Source organism: Balaenoptera physalus (genome assembly GCF_965194825.1).
Source record: "Balaenoptera physalus genome assembly, chromosome: 4".
Classification (NCBI taxonomy): domain Eukaryota; kingdom Metazoa; phylum Chordata; class Mammalia; order Artiodactyla; family Balaenopteridae; genus Balaenoptera; species Balaenoptera physalus.
In genome coordinates this window covers 9,887,925-9,904,321 of record NC_138891.1, presented here as the reverse complement: position 1 = coordinate 9,904,321, position 16,397 = coordinate 9,887,925, and positions in this window count along the sequence as shown.

Genomic DNA, 16,397 nt, shown 5'->3' with positions numbered 1-16,397 from the left:
GGCTAAAAGGGTGAATGGGAGGGGGGTGGCCAGAGTTGAAGGACAAAAAGGTGGGAAATTGTCATGTAGGAGAATGAACAGACCAGGGAGATGTTGTACAATTGGTGGGCAGCATGACGGTCCTACTGGTAGTATATTTTCTTTGTCCATTTTTTTAGCTGCATGGATGCAGGTGCAGAGCATGCAGAGAGTTGGATTTAACCCAACTCTTTCAGGTTTTGCCAGGTAAGAACAATGAAGCAAGAGAGGGGAACAAGGGAGTTGAAGGTGTATGAAAGACACGATTTTAATAACTGATCATGGAATTCTTCTGGGAAAAGACAGAAGTGATGATATGAAGCAAGGTGACAGAAAGTTCTCAGCCGTGGCAACAATGGATCTTAGTTCCCAGAGGGCAGAAGGATTCCTGGAGTTGGGATATGTGGTAGGAAGAATAATTCCTCCCATCATTCCCATCCCGAGATGTCCACATCCTAATCCCTGGAATATGTTAGGTTACTGGCAAAGGGGGATTAAGGTTGCAAATGGAATTAAGGTTGCTAATTAGATGATCTTAAAATAGGAAGGTTATCTGGGTGGGGGGGGGGTGGCAATGTAGTCACAGGGCCCTTAAAAATGGAAGCATGTAGGAGAAGAGTCGGGCAGATGTGACTGTAGAAGAAGGTCAGGGTGATGAGATTTAAGAAGGACCCGACTTGCTTATGCTGGCTTTGAAGGTGGCAGAAGGCAGACCTGAGCCAAGGAATGCAGGTGGCTTCTAGAAGCTGGAAAAGGCAGGAAGTAGACCCCACCCAGATCCCACCAAAAGGAACACTGCCTGCCAGTATCTTGATTTAAGCTTGGTGAGGTCCATCAGAGTCCTCATTGTTATTTATCTCTTCGTAAAGATGTGAAAATGATACTCCATCCATAGTTAAGGGCAACAAGGAGTGTCCCATCCTCAAGCATCCCACCCCTGCTGTGGGCTTTCCTTCTCCACCCAGCAGGGGAGCCCCAGCACTTTATAATTACATGTTAATGAAGAACAGAATCCTTCCTCGTTTTATTTTGCATTTCATTTCCAGAGGAATTTGATGTGTGTGTGGAGAAGGCCGGGTGTGAGGAAATGTAAACAGTGCTCATTTATTACAGCTTTAATTTAGACCAGATCTCCCCCTAATCCAATTCTGAGTAGCACAGTTTATACTAGTGAGCAGTAAACACTAATAAAGATCAGCTGCAGGAAAGGGGAGGGCCACATCTTCTGCTGGGTATGCCTGCTAGTGAAAAAAACAAACAAAAACCTCGAATACATTCACAATTTGCCACATCATTTTGACCTACACATAGAAACCACGACAAAATTTTGGTTTTATCTGACTATTTCTGTGAGGTGTGTTCTTCCAACTATCTGGTTGACTACCTTACCTCAGACTATATACACAGGGCTTTACCCTTGACCTTGTCACTACCATATAAACCCTACAAAATCTCAAGTTCACTATCTGAATGTCTAGCTCCTTCCCTCTAGTATGCTGTGTTACCGTTCTATTGTGCTGTGGCTTAAACAGCAACGCTGGGAGAGGAGTGTGGCCAGGCTCTGGGATTAGGCAGATAGCATCTTAGGCCAGCTGTGCAGGGAGTCGTACCCTGAGAGTCTCCATTCCTCCATCTGTGTAATGAAGATGGAAATAGTTTAACCAGCCTCACAGGGTTATTGTGAAAACTTGATAATTGATTTCTTTTTTCTTTTAATTTTCAGCTCTACTTCTTCTATCACAGCCTCTTTCATGTATGTATGTATGTATTTGTTTATTTTGGTTGCACAGCATGGCCTGTGGGATCTTAGTTCCCTGACCAGGGATTGAACCTGTGCCCTCAGCAGTGAAAACACAGAGGCCTAACCACTAGACCACCAGGGAATTCCTGAGATAATTGATTTAAAAAAGTGCTTGCACATTGCCTGGTACAGTGCTTAAGGAAGGAAGGTTATAATTATTGTCATCTCTGTTCTTGGCAGTGAAACATGGAAGAGATGGGAGGAAACCTCTGATCCCATTCCATACTCCCTTCCCCCCAATGCTGGCCATCTTGGGTTTAACTCAAAACTTTGCATTTGATTTAAAATTTGACTCTCAAGCCATGTCTTCCTATAATACTTTCCCAAATCCTTAATAAAGAGGAAATACTCAGGATATAAGATTAACATACAGAAATCGGTTGGATTTCTTATATATCAGAAAGGGAATGTAAAAGAGCAATACCTTTTAAAATCACACCAAAAAAAAAAAAAAAATTACTTAGGAATAACCCTGACCAAAGAGGTGAAAGACTTATATGCTGAGAACTATAACACATTAATAAAGGAAATTGAAGATGATTCAAAGAAATGGAAAGATATCCCATGATCTTAGATTAGAAGAATTAATATTGTTAAAATGGCCATACTACCCAAAGCAATTTACAGATTTAATGTGATTCCTATCAAATTACCCAAATTACATTTTTCACAGAACTAGAACAAATAATCCTAAAATTTATACAGAACCATAAAAGACCAAGAACTGCCAAAGCAATCCTGAGGAAAAAGAACAAAGCAGGGGGCATAACCCTCCCAGGCTTCAGACAATACCACAAAGCTACAGTAATCAAAATGGCATGGTATGCCGTTTGTAATCAAAACAGACATATGGGTCAATGGAACAGAATAGAGAGCCCAGAAATATACTCATACACCTATGGTAAATTAATCTTCGACAAAGGAGGCAAGAATATACAATGGCAAAAAGACAGTCTCTTCAGCAAGTGGTGTTAGGAAAGCTGGACAGCTGCATGTAAATTAGTAATGTTAGAACACACCCTCACATCATACACAAAAATAAACCCAAACTGACTTAGACTTAAACATAAGACAAGACACCATAAAACTCCTAGAACATAGGCAAAACATTCTCTGACATAAATCATACTGATATTTTCTTAGGTCAGTCTCCCAAGGCAATAGAAATAAAAGCAAAAATAAACAAATGGGACCTAATCAAACTTACAAGCTTTTGCACAGTGAAGGAAACCATAAACAAAACAAAAAGACAACCTACAGAATGGGAGAAAATATTTGCAAGCAATGCAACTGACAAGGGCTTAATCTCCAAAATATACAAACAGCTCATACAACTCAACAACAAAAAAACAAACTCCCCCATTGAAAAATGGGCAGAAGACCTAAATAGACATTTCTCCAAAGAAGACACAGAGATGGCCAAAAGGCACATGAAAAGATGCTCAACAGTGTTAATTATTAGAGAAATGCAAATCAAAACTACAGTGAGGGGGCTTCCCTGGTGGCACAGTGATTAAGAATCCGCCTGCCAATGCAGGGGTCACAGGTTCGAGCCCTGGTCCGGGAAGATCCCACATGCTGTGGAGCAACTAAGCCCATGCACCACAACTACTGAGACTGCGCTCTAGAGCCCACGAGCCACAACTACTGAAGCCCGCGTGCCTAGAGCCCATGCTCCACAACAAGAGAGGCCACCACAATGAGAGGCCCGTGCACCACAACGAAGAGTAGCCCCCACTCACCACAACTAGAGGAAAGCCCACGTGCAGCAACGAAGACCCAACGCAGCCAAAAATAAATAAAAAATAAATAAATAAATAAATAAAAACAAAAACCCCAAAAAACTACAGTGAGGTACCACCTCACACCAGTCAGAATGGCCATCATTAAAAAGTCTACAAATAACAAATGCTGGAGAGGCTTTGAAGAAAAGGGAACCCTCCTACACTGTTGGTGGGAATGTAAGTTGGTGCAGCCACTATGGAAAAGAGTATGGAGGTTCCTCAAAAAGCTATGTGGTTGCTATATGATCCAGCAATGCCACTACTGGGCACATATCTGGACAAAACTATAATTCAAAAAGATACATGCACCCCTATGTTCATAGCAACACTATTCACAATAGCCAAGACATGGAAACAACCTAAATATCCATCGACAGAGGAATGGATAAAGATGTACTTATATACAATGGAATACTACTCAGCCATTAAAAAGAATGAAATAATGCCATTTGCAGCAACATGGATGGATCTAGAGATTATCATGCTAAGTGAAGTAAGTCAGAAAGAGAAAGACAAATATCATATGACATCGCTTGTATGTGGAATCTAAAATATGGCACAAGTGAACCTATCTACGAAACAGAAACAGACTCACAGACATAGAGAACAGACTTGTGGTTGCCAAAGGAGAGGGGGGTTTACGGAATGGATGGATTGGGAGTTTGGGATTAGCAGATGCAAACTATTATAAATAGAATGGACACACAACAAGGTCCTACCGTATAGCACAGGGAACTATATTCAGTATCCTGTGATAGACCATAATGGAAAAGAATATAAAAAAAGAATATATATATATGTATAACTGAATCACTTTGCTGTACAGCAGAAATTAACACAACATTGTAAATCAACTATACTTCAAAAAAAAATAAAACTAAAAGAGGAAACACTGATTTTCTTGCTAATTCATATAATGATGAATGAGTTTTTTGTAAGGGCACTTTGTAGTAAGATATTTTTCCTCACAGAGCTTATACATGTTCTTTAAAGATGGAGCTGTACTTTCCAATATTGTAGCCACTAGCCACATGTGGCTATTTAAATTTTAATCAATGACAGTTGTTTCTTAATTAAAACTTGAGTTCCTCGCTTGTGCTAGCCACATTTCAAGTGCTCAATAACCACATGTGGCTGCTGGCTACCACACTGGACAATGAAGATATAGAGCGTCCATCACTGTCCTGTTGTATTCACGCTAACTGGCTGAAACTGGTGTTCAATAAACACAAGATAGAAAGTCAAGGAGATGGGCACACAGTATTGAAAAGCAAGGTAGGAAGGTAAAGAGAAATTTTATTGATTCCGTCAATTTGTGAAGAACTGGTCCTGCATTTTTCTGTAATAAAACCACTAAACACCGAACAAAATTGCCCGTAAATTGTCTGTGGAGGATGTGAGAAGGAAAGCTCAATAGGTATTTTTAAGCTTTTGACAATTCTACTGAAGTACTTTATTTTGCCTAACAGAGATTCACTCGTTCATCACATATTTACTGAGTGCCTCCCCTGTGCCAGGTGAGGGGTGAGTGAGCCGTGTGGATACCTGCGGGGGGAGTGTTGAGGGGCTATGGAAGAAGCAGGTCAGGATGAGGAGGACCAGGAATGTGGAGGCGGGAAATAGACTGGAAAGAGAGGGTAGGAGGAAGCAGATTGGTCAGAGAAGACACCCCTTTAGAAGACTTGAAGCGGGTAAGGGGGTGAGCCACGTGGCCACCTTGAGGGAGAGAGCCTGCAGGAGCACAAGTCCTGACGCAAGGGCACACCTGGCATATCCAAGGAGGCCGAGGTGCCTGGAGCAGAGAGAGTGAGGTGGGAGTGAGGGAGACAGATCTGAGAGGTAATGGGGGAGGGGCAGATCACATTTAGTTTTTTTTTTTCTTCTATGAAAACCACTTTATCCTAACTTTTTTTTTTAACATCTTTATTGGAGTATAATTGCTTTACAATGGTGTGTTAGTTTCTGCTTTATAACAAAGTGAATCAGTTATACATATACATATGTTCCCATATCTCTTCCCTCTTGCATCTCCCTCCCACCCTCCCTATCCCACCCCTCTAGGTGGTCACAAAGCACTGAGCTGATCTCCCTGTGCTATGCAGCTGCTTCCCACTAGCTGTCTATTATAGGGCATTGTTAGTACGGGTTTCTACTGGGTGCGAGACAGAGAGTCAGCAGAGAGTGTTCAGAGCAAGACAGCTGGATCTGACTTGGGGTTTAGAAAGAGTCTTCCGCATACTGAGTTGAGAGGGTGGTTGCTTAGACCAGAATGGTAATGGTGAGAAGTGGTGGTTTCTGGGTAAATTTTAAGGGAGAGCCAACGTAATGTGTTGATGGATTGGCTGCATGGCGTGAGAGAAATAGAGGAATCAAGATGACTCTAAAGTCTTTGGCCTGAGTAACTTCAAAGTTTGCCGTCAACCAATGCTGAAGGCTGTAGGTGGAGCCGGTGTTTTCCTTTTTGGTGGGGAGGGGAGGATGGATCAAAAACCCTGTCTTGGATGGAAGCAACCTAAATGTCCTTCAGCAGATGAATGGATAAAGAAGATGTGGTGGGTATATATACAATGGAATACTACTCAGCCGTAAAAGAGAAGGAAATAATGCCATTTGCAGCAACATGGATGGACCTAGAGATGATCATACTAAGTGAAGTAAGTCAGATAGAGAAAGACAAATATATGATACTGCTTATATGTGGAATCGAAAAAAGTGATACAAATGAACTTATTTACAAAACGGAGATAGACTCACAGACATAGAAGACAAACTTACGGTTACCAAAGGGGAAGGGAGGAGGGATAAATTAGGAGTTTGGGATTATGATGTACACACTACTATATATAAAATAGATAACCAACAAGTACTTACTTACGGCACAGGGAACTATATTCAATATCTTGTAATAACCGATAATGGAAAAGAATATGAAAAAGAATAGATATATAATGAATTACTTTGCAGTACACCTGAGACTAACACAACATTGTAAATCAACTACATTTCGATAAAATTTTTAAAAAAAATTCAGTCTTGGACATGTTGAGTTTGAGATCTTTAAGTGGAGAGTTTGGATATAGATGGCTGGATATAAGAGTGTGGAGATCCCTGCAAAAATCAAATGTTTGGAAATAGAGTAAGATAAAATTTGACAAACAGACTAGTAATTGGATCTAGAAACCATAAAACCAGATAAGTCTAATCATCATAAATTATCAACATCACTTATAAACAAAGAAATACACAACTGGCTATGGGTTGGATCCTTTCCTCCAAGGTGTTTGCAGTTTGCTTGAGAGCAAGTGGAAAAATTAGTACAGAGTTACACGTTCTGTTTTTACGTGAATCTTGAATTTTATTAAGATCTGCTTAAAGCCACGTATACATGGACGGACACATATAGATTCAGCAACATCTATATCCGCCTAGTTCAGTACAACAGCCATGAGCCACATGCTACTCAAAGAGCACTTGAAATGTGACTGGTTCCAGTTGAGATGTGCTGTGCTTGTAAGATACACACCTGAGGTCAGAGATTTAGTATGAAAAAAAGAACGCAGAATAGCTCATTAGTAATTTTCAAAATATCGATTACATGTTAAGATGTTGTTTGGGGTATACTGAGTTAAATAAAATGCATTATTAAAATTATGCACCTATTTATTACCTATTTCTTTTCACCTTTTTTAACATGACTACTGGAAAATTTGATGTGGTCCCCATTATATCTCTATTGACCAACACTGGTCTAAAGTACGTCTCTTAGGCTTAAATTTTTGAAAACGAATGGCTTTTCTTAAGAAGAAAGTGCAGGCGAAACTGGATACGCCTGTAGTTTGTAATGCTTTCTCCATTGTGAAGAAGAGGATGCAGAAATCATCAGTGACATGGGCTGTATCCTCCAGGAGGCTCTGAAATCAGTCCTAATAGAGAAGCCGAATTACAAGGTCTTAAAATGCTATTCCTCCCACCCCCAACTTGAAATTAAAAGCGGTGATTATGTCCACATTGTCTGACTTGATGCTGCTGGTGTGTGACACAAGAGCTGGTTTCAGGCAGCTCAGCCCCGCGCCGTCCTCCCTGAATGGATAATGAAAGCTGGGCTGAGCCCCCCACCGCTCTCCCGTGTGGCTTGACACCTCCGTGCCAGCTCAGACTTGCAAGATGAGAGGGAAGAATGGTTCTGAGGACCCCCGGGAAGTGTGGGGGGACCCCTGCTGTTCTCTAAAAGGCATTCTAAGGGAAGACTTCACAGAAAATCAATTGCTATCACTTAAGACCTTTTCTTTAACTCACTATATTCCACTGCAGGCTTATTTTTTTCTTAGAAGGGGACAAAGCGACGTGTGAAAAATTGTATACTTCCTGTGGCGTCTTTGAAAGCAAGTTTATAAATTCCTAATATGCATTCCTATTAGTGAAGAGCCTCAAAGAGAAGAGGGTGTCAATAAAAATCATCCCCTAGGACAGATGACGGTTTTTGAAACAGGGAGAAAGGGCATTGTTGAAACAGAATGGTGTGGGTTCAGGAAAGACAAGTGAATTTGAAGAAAGGAAAGGCGTTGAGGTGAGACACAAAGCTCCCTACCCCCTCCCGGCCCTTTCATGCCTTTGCTTCCCTGTGGCTTGAGGCTTTCATTCTCAAGGGGAATCAGGGAGGATTTCTGCTGGAAAGTCCGGATCCCCATTAGCTCAAGGATTTCCTCCTTTTGCTCTCTCTGCCCCTCATACTCTTTATTTTTAAATCAACATTTTAAAGTATGTCGGCTACTCTTACCCCAGTGTGCTGCGTGGTTAAGAGCACGGGTTCCGGAGGCAGACAACGCCGGGTCTAACGCAGGTCCGCTACTTCCTAGCTGTGGGACCTCAGTGAGCCGCGTCCGTGCCCCAGCCTCCTTCCTCCTCTGTCAGTGAGAGCACTGCCGATGGTCTCTGCCCTGGGGGCTGTGGGAGGGAGTGAGGTAGCATCTGTGTGATGGGGTGAGGGTCTGGCACATGGCCAGTGCTCAGAAATGTTAGCTCTTTTATCATTTTCAAAATCAGGTACAGTTTTAAGGAACAAACTGTAAAATAAGCATGTCTGTAGTTAACAGACATCAGAATGTCACGTTACTTAGTTGGACTTATTTTGGTGCAAGGCACTCAACAGTCTGTATCAGGTGCTTGGCTGTTGGCCATGGAGACCAATCAATGAGTCATTTCTTAGGTGTGATAACCAAGAACAGGGACAGCGTGCTTCTTAGTACACACACACACACACACACACACACACACACACACACACAAACAAGATCCCCTTCCCCTACTAAAATAGCGAGCATTAATATAATAAATCAGTGATTCCTAACATTTGTGTATAGTATACAATGTGGCTGGCTGCTGCTGGTGGATCTAAAAGTCGGTCCCCCTGTGGAGCCAGGGATGAGGGAGAGCTGTTCAGGCATCCATTCGGAGTAAGGCCCTCTCTGTTTCCTCCTCTGTGACAGTGCTTTCTAGGACTGTTGTGAGGATTAAAGGGTTAATGCATATGAACCTTAGCTCAGTGGCTGGCCTATGACATCCATGATTCCTAATATTCTTGCTAGTGGAAACCCTTGACTGATCATAACTGGTGCCTTCCAGCTGCATGGACCCGAGGGCCTCTGGAACGAGCATCTTTGGTGTTGGGTCATGGCCCTGATGTGGCCCCACATCACCCATGAAAGCTTGGGTCTGAAGATTTCATAAGCTCTGTGCCTACTTCTAGACTCCCAGAATGCTTGTGTTGAAGGGAACTGGAGAACATTTCCTGCTGGCCTAACCCAGGTCCCCCAGAGGTCTAGCCGGTTGAGGTCCCACAGTCTGTGCCTGCCAAACTCAGGCCTAGAACGCGGCGGAGTGGTTTACAGTCCACCCATTAAAACCTTGGCTGTGACTATCCAGGGATCATCCTTGTTGCTGTAGAAAACTTACTAGGACATTTGCAATGTGGCCAGGCCCAAATCTTCAGGCTTTGGCCGGACCACTGTGGACAAGGGAGAGAGGAACTCTTCATTCCTGCTCCTGTGGGCCCCTGTGGGGAGCGAGCCGGCCTGGAACAGGAGTCCACGGAGTGGCCGGGAGGGGCGAGAGTGATGGTCAGATCAGGTGTGGCCCAGGGGAGCCGAAGAGCATGCTTGTGGGCCCTGAACTGAAAGCCCTCCGCTCTCCAGACAAGAGATGCTGCAAACTGAAATGGCTTGAGTTTGAAGTCAGGCTGCTCTGGGGTCTGTGCATTTCACTCTCGCTCTAGCACCTGCTTCCTCCCTTCCTCAGGAGGGCACAGTGGGGGCCATGGGGAGGAGGGGAGGGGTGGGCAGGAGAGGAGGAAGTGGAGGCGGGGCAGTAATGGGCACAGGCTGGCAGTTCCGTGTGGATAGAGAGGTCAAGAGGCAGGGGATGGGGAGGGAACACACTGGAGTAACGATGACCATTTATTAAGATATTTGTTGGAGGAGTCAATGCCCAAAGCACTTCCTATGTATTTTCCCACTCTGTCTGGGGCAGGAGCATGGATATATCCCCATTACGCAGATGAATGAAAAGAGTCTCCCTGAGCTTAAGGCTGGAGAGCTAGGACTTAAACAAAGCCAGGCAGTCTCCAAAGCCACGATGAGCCCACGCTCACCCTCCAGTCCTTATCCCCTTAACCCCTGCAGAGAAGTGGAAATACGTCCATTCAAAACCAACAAATAGCGGATGGGCTAGGCTGGAGAGGGAGGAACATGTATCTTGCTTGGTAGCACAAGTTTACTGAGAGGTTGAAGAAAGTTCCAGAGAGTAGATGCAATAGAATATAGCTTATGGATCTCCATCTGAGAAGTGAGGGGATCTCTCAAACCATTCTAGGGGCTCCTGCTATGAGAAAGGGAGAAAAGGGTGCAGAGGGTAGCAAATTCCCTGGATTCCTGGGACCAGACCATGGGGGTAGTGATGGAGTCTACAGTCATGCAGCTGCAACTTATTCTGTGCAAACCCTGTGGTGAGTCCTGTGAGAAACAGAAAGCTGTCACAGCCATATCTCCTTTTTGAGAAAATTATGGTCTCCTGGGGGATGCACATTGACACAAGTCACAAAAGATACTTAGAAAAAGTCAGATCAAGTGTCATTGGCATTAACTGGAGAGAGAAGTTACTTATGATAGGTTTACAAGGAAAAGCTTCATGGATGAGGTAGCATCTGAAGAATGGGTGGGATCTTTACCCAAGGAATGGGGAGATATTCCAGGCAGAGATAAGGGCTGGAAGCTGGGAAGTGTGGACGGTGTGTGAAGAGACCTGTAAGCAATTTGGTTTGGCTTGACATCAGTGAGGGGAGAAAAGTGGGAAACAACGGCAGAAAGACAGGTTAGGTTGAAACTGGAGGACCTTGTGAGTCACTTTATTTTGAGGCAGTGGAGACTCATTGAATACATTTCAGTAAGGGATGGCATGACAAGTCCTTTGCAGAGGAGGATTACTCCTACCCTCCCTAATCTTTTGCAGTACTGGACAGACAGAGGGAGAAGGCAGGACCACAGAGGAGGCTTCTGCAGCAGTTCTGGGAAAGAGGCAATGAGGTTCTACACTGGAGTTCCTTTGCCTGGAACATGTTCCCCACACTCCTTTCTTCTCCATTACAGCCTGTATTACAACCATAACTACATGATTCCTTGTATAGTCAAGTTGTCACCATTCCAACTGTAAGCTCCATGAGGCCAGTGCTGGGACTCTGTCATACTGCTGTATCTCCAGAGTCCGGGGTAGTTCCTGGCACACGGTGGGTATTTATACCTGTTTGTGGGACGAATGAATAGGAGTGGGTAACTTAGGGCAGGGTATAAGATAGGATTCAAGCACTGAGGTATAAGAGGCTGGATGTGGCAACTGATTAGCTGTGCAAGGGCAAGGAGACGGCAAAGACAAGGCCAAGTTTAGAACCCATAGGTTTTTCCTGGGACAAAACCCAGTAGTACAGACAAAGGAAGAAAAGGGAGCTTGATGGGGGCATATTCAGTTTTAAAAACAACATCTAGAGGATCTGCCAGGTATAAATGTCTAGTAGGCATTTGGAAATACAAGTCTGGACACCAGAGTAGCAATCAGGGCTACAGGTAGGGGTGGGAGGCACGGGGCTGCTCTCTTGAAGTCCCATTCTCCTTCCCTGCTTGCGGTGGCAGTGCTGGGTGTGTAGGAAGGCTGCACTTTCTACCCCTCTGAAGTCAGACACGGCAATGTGACTGGACTGGCCCGTGAAATCTGAGCCAGATATGTCCGTTACTGCTGGGTGGAATCACGTAAGAGCTGGTGTGAGCTTTTCCACGTGCCCTTAGTCCTGCCGTCTCACCAGTAGCATTCCACATGGTACAGGCATCTCAGGCGGGGTCCTGAAGTGAGCGCAAGGACAGCACCCTGCCAGCCTGCAATGGACACGCAGTGCAAACGAAGTAAACCTTTGACGTTTGAGCCACTGAGACTCGGAAGCTATTTGTTACAGCAGCATAACCTGGTCTGTCCTGACTGATACGAGAACCACATGTGCAAGGAGGTCATCTGGTTGGTTCAGCACTTATTTACGAGTGCTTGTTCTCCAGGCACTGCATTAGGTGCTAGGGTCACCGTGGTGAGCAAGACAGACATGGTTCCCAGGGGGAGAGAAAGAGAAGAGGAAAGAGAAAAGGAGTGGGGTGAGAGGAGCTCCTGTCAGGGAACCGGAAGAGGACACAGATGGTACGAGGCTCCAGGAAGCCCCTAGGAGCAGGGGAACACAGCAGAAGCCACGGGAGAGCAGCCTGGGCCCTGCCTCAGACCCTCAGGAGAGCGGAAAGGGCAGGAGGAAGTGGCTGCAGGGTGAACCCTCCCGGGCTTGCTTCCCCGGTGCAGACATTCTGAGCTGTGGCCCTGGACCGGCAGCACCAGCACCACCTGGCAAATGCAGACCTTCTGAATCAGGGTTGGGCCCAGCAATCTGTGCTTTAACAAGCCCTCCAGGTGATTCTGATGCTCACTTAAGTTTGAGAACCACACTCTGATGTAGCTCTCCCGAGAGCACCTGATGAAGTTCCCTAAAGGAGCAGTGACATGCCCCCGAGGCCACCAGAAAGCCTGGCTGTGCTGCCTTCTAGTGGCTGTGGTGAGAATTACTGTGAGTAATGAACCCCTGTGGTCATCTGAGAGGACAAGACCCCAGTGGGGTCACAAGGGAGGGTAAGGATACTGTGCTGTGGTGACAAAGGGCAACACTTCAGTTGAGGAGGAGCTGCAGAGCTGGTCGGGAAACGGGCTTCTCTTGGGAGCACAGACCACGCATCAGGCTGGGAGCCCTGACTGCTTGGAGGTTTCTGCCTCTGTCCCCCACCATGAGTCCACTCAGGACGGAGAGGGTCAGCTCCATGGGAGAATGGGGAGGGGACAGAACTACGGTGTGACAGGCACTGCCAGGCTTGCTCCTCTCAGGATCTCATTTAATCTTCATAATTGCTCAAGGAAGGTAGATGCATTGTTCTTGCACCTTGTAGATGGGGAAATGAGGCTTAGTGAGGGTAAGGAACTGGCCCCACTGGGGTCACCAGGCTCTGTGATTGACAGTCATCATTTGTCCAATTCCACTCGTCTCTGGATCTGTCAGCCTCTGGGTACCCACATACCCTGGGTAGGAGCTAAGCTGCATTCTGGAGGATGTGTAGTTGTTAGCAAAGGGCGGCGAATATGGAAGAACTTTCTAGACACAGAGTAGAGGCCTGGGAAGGAGCAAGTCTTGCTTGAAGCCTGTCAATGTTAAACACACCAGTGTGCACTGAGCACAGCTCATGAGTAGCTGTGTGTAAGGTAAGGCGGTGGCAGATAGGAAGGTGCTAGATTGCGCAGGCCCACATAGGACATACAGGGTTCAGAGGGTACACTCGGGGAAAGTAGGGTAACTGGATGACAAGCAGAACTTCTAACTTAGTGTAGAGGGTCTGTTACATTCAGGACATGAGTTCCTTCTTTCTCTCCAAACCTCACTTTGTGGCTCCTATACCAATTTAAAAATGGACCTAATACTGCAATTAGTTAATTCCCTAGGAATAAAAGTCCATCATAATAAGGATATCATGATAAAATCAACAGCAACAACAAAGAAATGTTATATCCTACAGCAAAGACAAAAACAAACCTGAATCACATAAAAAGTAATTCTTCAAAGAGGTAATTGCTATCATTTATTGAAAGCTTACTACAAGATAGGCAGCACTTACTAAGTGTAGGCAATTTACATGCAATATTTCATTCATTCTTTATAACAACCCTATGAGGTGAACAGTAGTTTCCATATTTTAAAGATAGGAAAGTGAACCTCAGAGAGGTTAAGTCACTGGCTTAACCATCCAGCTAAATGATGGCAAGGAGTCAAAACCAGCCTTCTGATCCCAGCATCCAGGCTTTGAACCCCTGGGCTTTTTGTCTCTGGTGATCTGTGGAAGCCACAGCCTGCGAGTCTGGAGTTGGCAGGGGCACAAAGGGATGAAGTTCCCTGGTGTGGAAGAGGGCTGGGGACCCCTTCTACTTCATTTTACAGCTAACTTAGATCTGATCAACTGGTGAGAAGTTACGCCAGGGTCACCTATCATGACTTTTTAATTATGTGACTGTGGCACCTTTACAAAAATGAAAGGCCTCATACATACCAAAGGATTATTTTCATCAATGGGGCTAAATATCAGAATGGAATATTTTACAAATCTGAAAGGCTCTTCAATGCCTTGGCTTTTCCTGGGTAATATTGTTAGGGAAACGTTGACCAAAACTGCCCACCTTAGCCAGACACAAGGATAACCGCTTGCCCGAGTTGCCTCACAGCAGGAGGTCCCGATAAGGAACATGGTGCTGCCACTGAAAACTACCGGGAGAATTCGGGAGGGGCCAAAAGCAGGAGGGAGGAGACGATATGTCCTACCAGCCTCCCAGAATCCTTCATGCCGGAATCCATCTTGGCTGATAGGTGCGTGAGCCACCAGGAAGGACCCTGAGTCAGACCAAATATGGCCCAAGCAAGATGATTGGGAACTAACCAACCCATTTGGGAACTAACCCCATTACCATCAATCCTGAGACTGTGAGCCACGTGGCAGAGCAGTTCTCCTGGGTTCCCTTACCCTACTGCTCTCTGCCCTGGTGCCCCTTCCCAAAAAAGTCTTTTGCTTTGTCAGTGTCTCCTTGGACAGTTCATTTCTGAGTGTTAGACAAGATCCCACTCTCAGGCTCTGGAATGGGTCCCCCTTCCTGCAACAATATCATTCTCTCAGTTGAATCTGGTGTTGCCCAAGGAAAGCAGAACAATTTGCTGTGAGGGCCAAGCTGAAGTCTTATTTCAGTGGAGACTGTTGCAAAAATAGAAAGCATATGCCAATGCCCTTGGATCACACAGCCTTTCCCCATTTGCTGGCTCCACCTCTGTATTCCTGCTCTTCCTCTATCAACGGGGCAAAACATTCTTTCCTCTGGTCCCATGCAGAGCCATCACATCTACACCCAGTCCCTGGGGTCTCCTCTGACACCTTAAGGTAATGTGTAGTTAGGATGGGCTAAGTTATGCTGTGGTAACAAACAACCCCAAAGAGTAGTGCTTTAAAACAACAAAGGTTATTTCTTGCTCATGACATAGTTCATTGTAGGTCAGCTGGGGGCTTTGTTGTACATCATCTTCCCTCAAAGGCCATGAGCTCATGGACACTCTGCTGTTGAAAATGTTACTGTCAACATGGCGGGGAAAAGAGAATGTGACTAACTTGTTTCCTGGTTCATAAGGTCCTCCATGGGTCACTTCCACTCACATGTCCACACCTGACTTCAAGAGGGGGGTGGCATATCCTACCATCTGCCAGAAGGAGGAGAACCAGGAACCACACACCCCAAGAACTAATCAAACTATTTTTTCAAACAAAAAGGTAAAATTCTTTTTCTAAGATGAATTCTAGTTACCAGTGGCTGAGAGAATGCAATTTTCTCATCTGTCTACATATATATTATAAAATACCCAAGATGGACTCTGCTTTTCTTTCTTTCAGAAGTGCCCTGGGCACACAGGGGAATGGAAGAAGGAAAAAATGGGAGCCAGAGACTGTGCCAGGAACGTCCCCTAATCCTGACAACAAGGCAGCAAGGTCAGTATTTTACGTTCCACTTCCCGATGAGGAAACTGAGGTGTGGAGAGGGGAAACATGTAGTGAAGACTCAGCCTTACCCAAAGAGTGGTCTGGCTTTGTCTTAGCTCCTGGCAAGATGGCAATGATTTGTATACACTATATGCCCGGATTGCTTCAGACCTTTGTTTTTGACACTCCAACATTTTGCAACTCAGAACTATTTTCTCTCTCAAAAAGCACAGCTTTTGTAAAGGAGAACCTCTGTTTTTCTGTCATGGATTTGAAAGGCCTGCTTAGCAACTCAAAAAGCCCGGAATTGGACTGGAAATACTCTGCAGTCTGCCTTCTCAGGCGGAAACCCACAGGCCTCAGCCTGCCCTCACCAGGCAGTGATGATGGGGGAAATTGTAGAGTAAGAAAAAGAAGTGTCAACTGAAAAAAATTACACAACCTAAAAGTTGAGAATTATGTTTTATTTCGTGGACAAAACTGAGGACTTAAGACCGGGACATGGCCTCTCAGATCATTCTGAGGGACTGCTCAGAAGAGGCAGGTGGGGAGCCAGGATACACAGGAGTTTTTGGAACAAAGACCAGGTAGTCGGAACATCAGAAGATTGCTGTTAATTAAAGAAAACCAGACATCGCAAGTTAATGAATTTAGCGCTTTTCT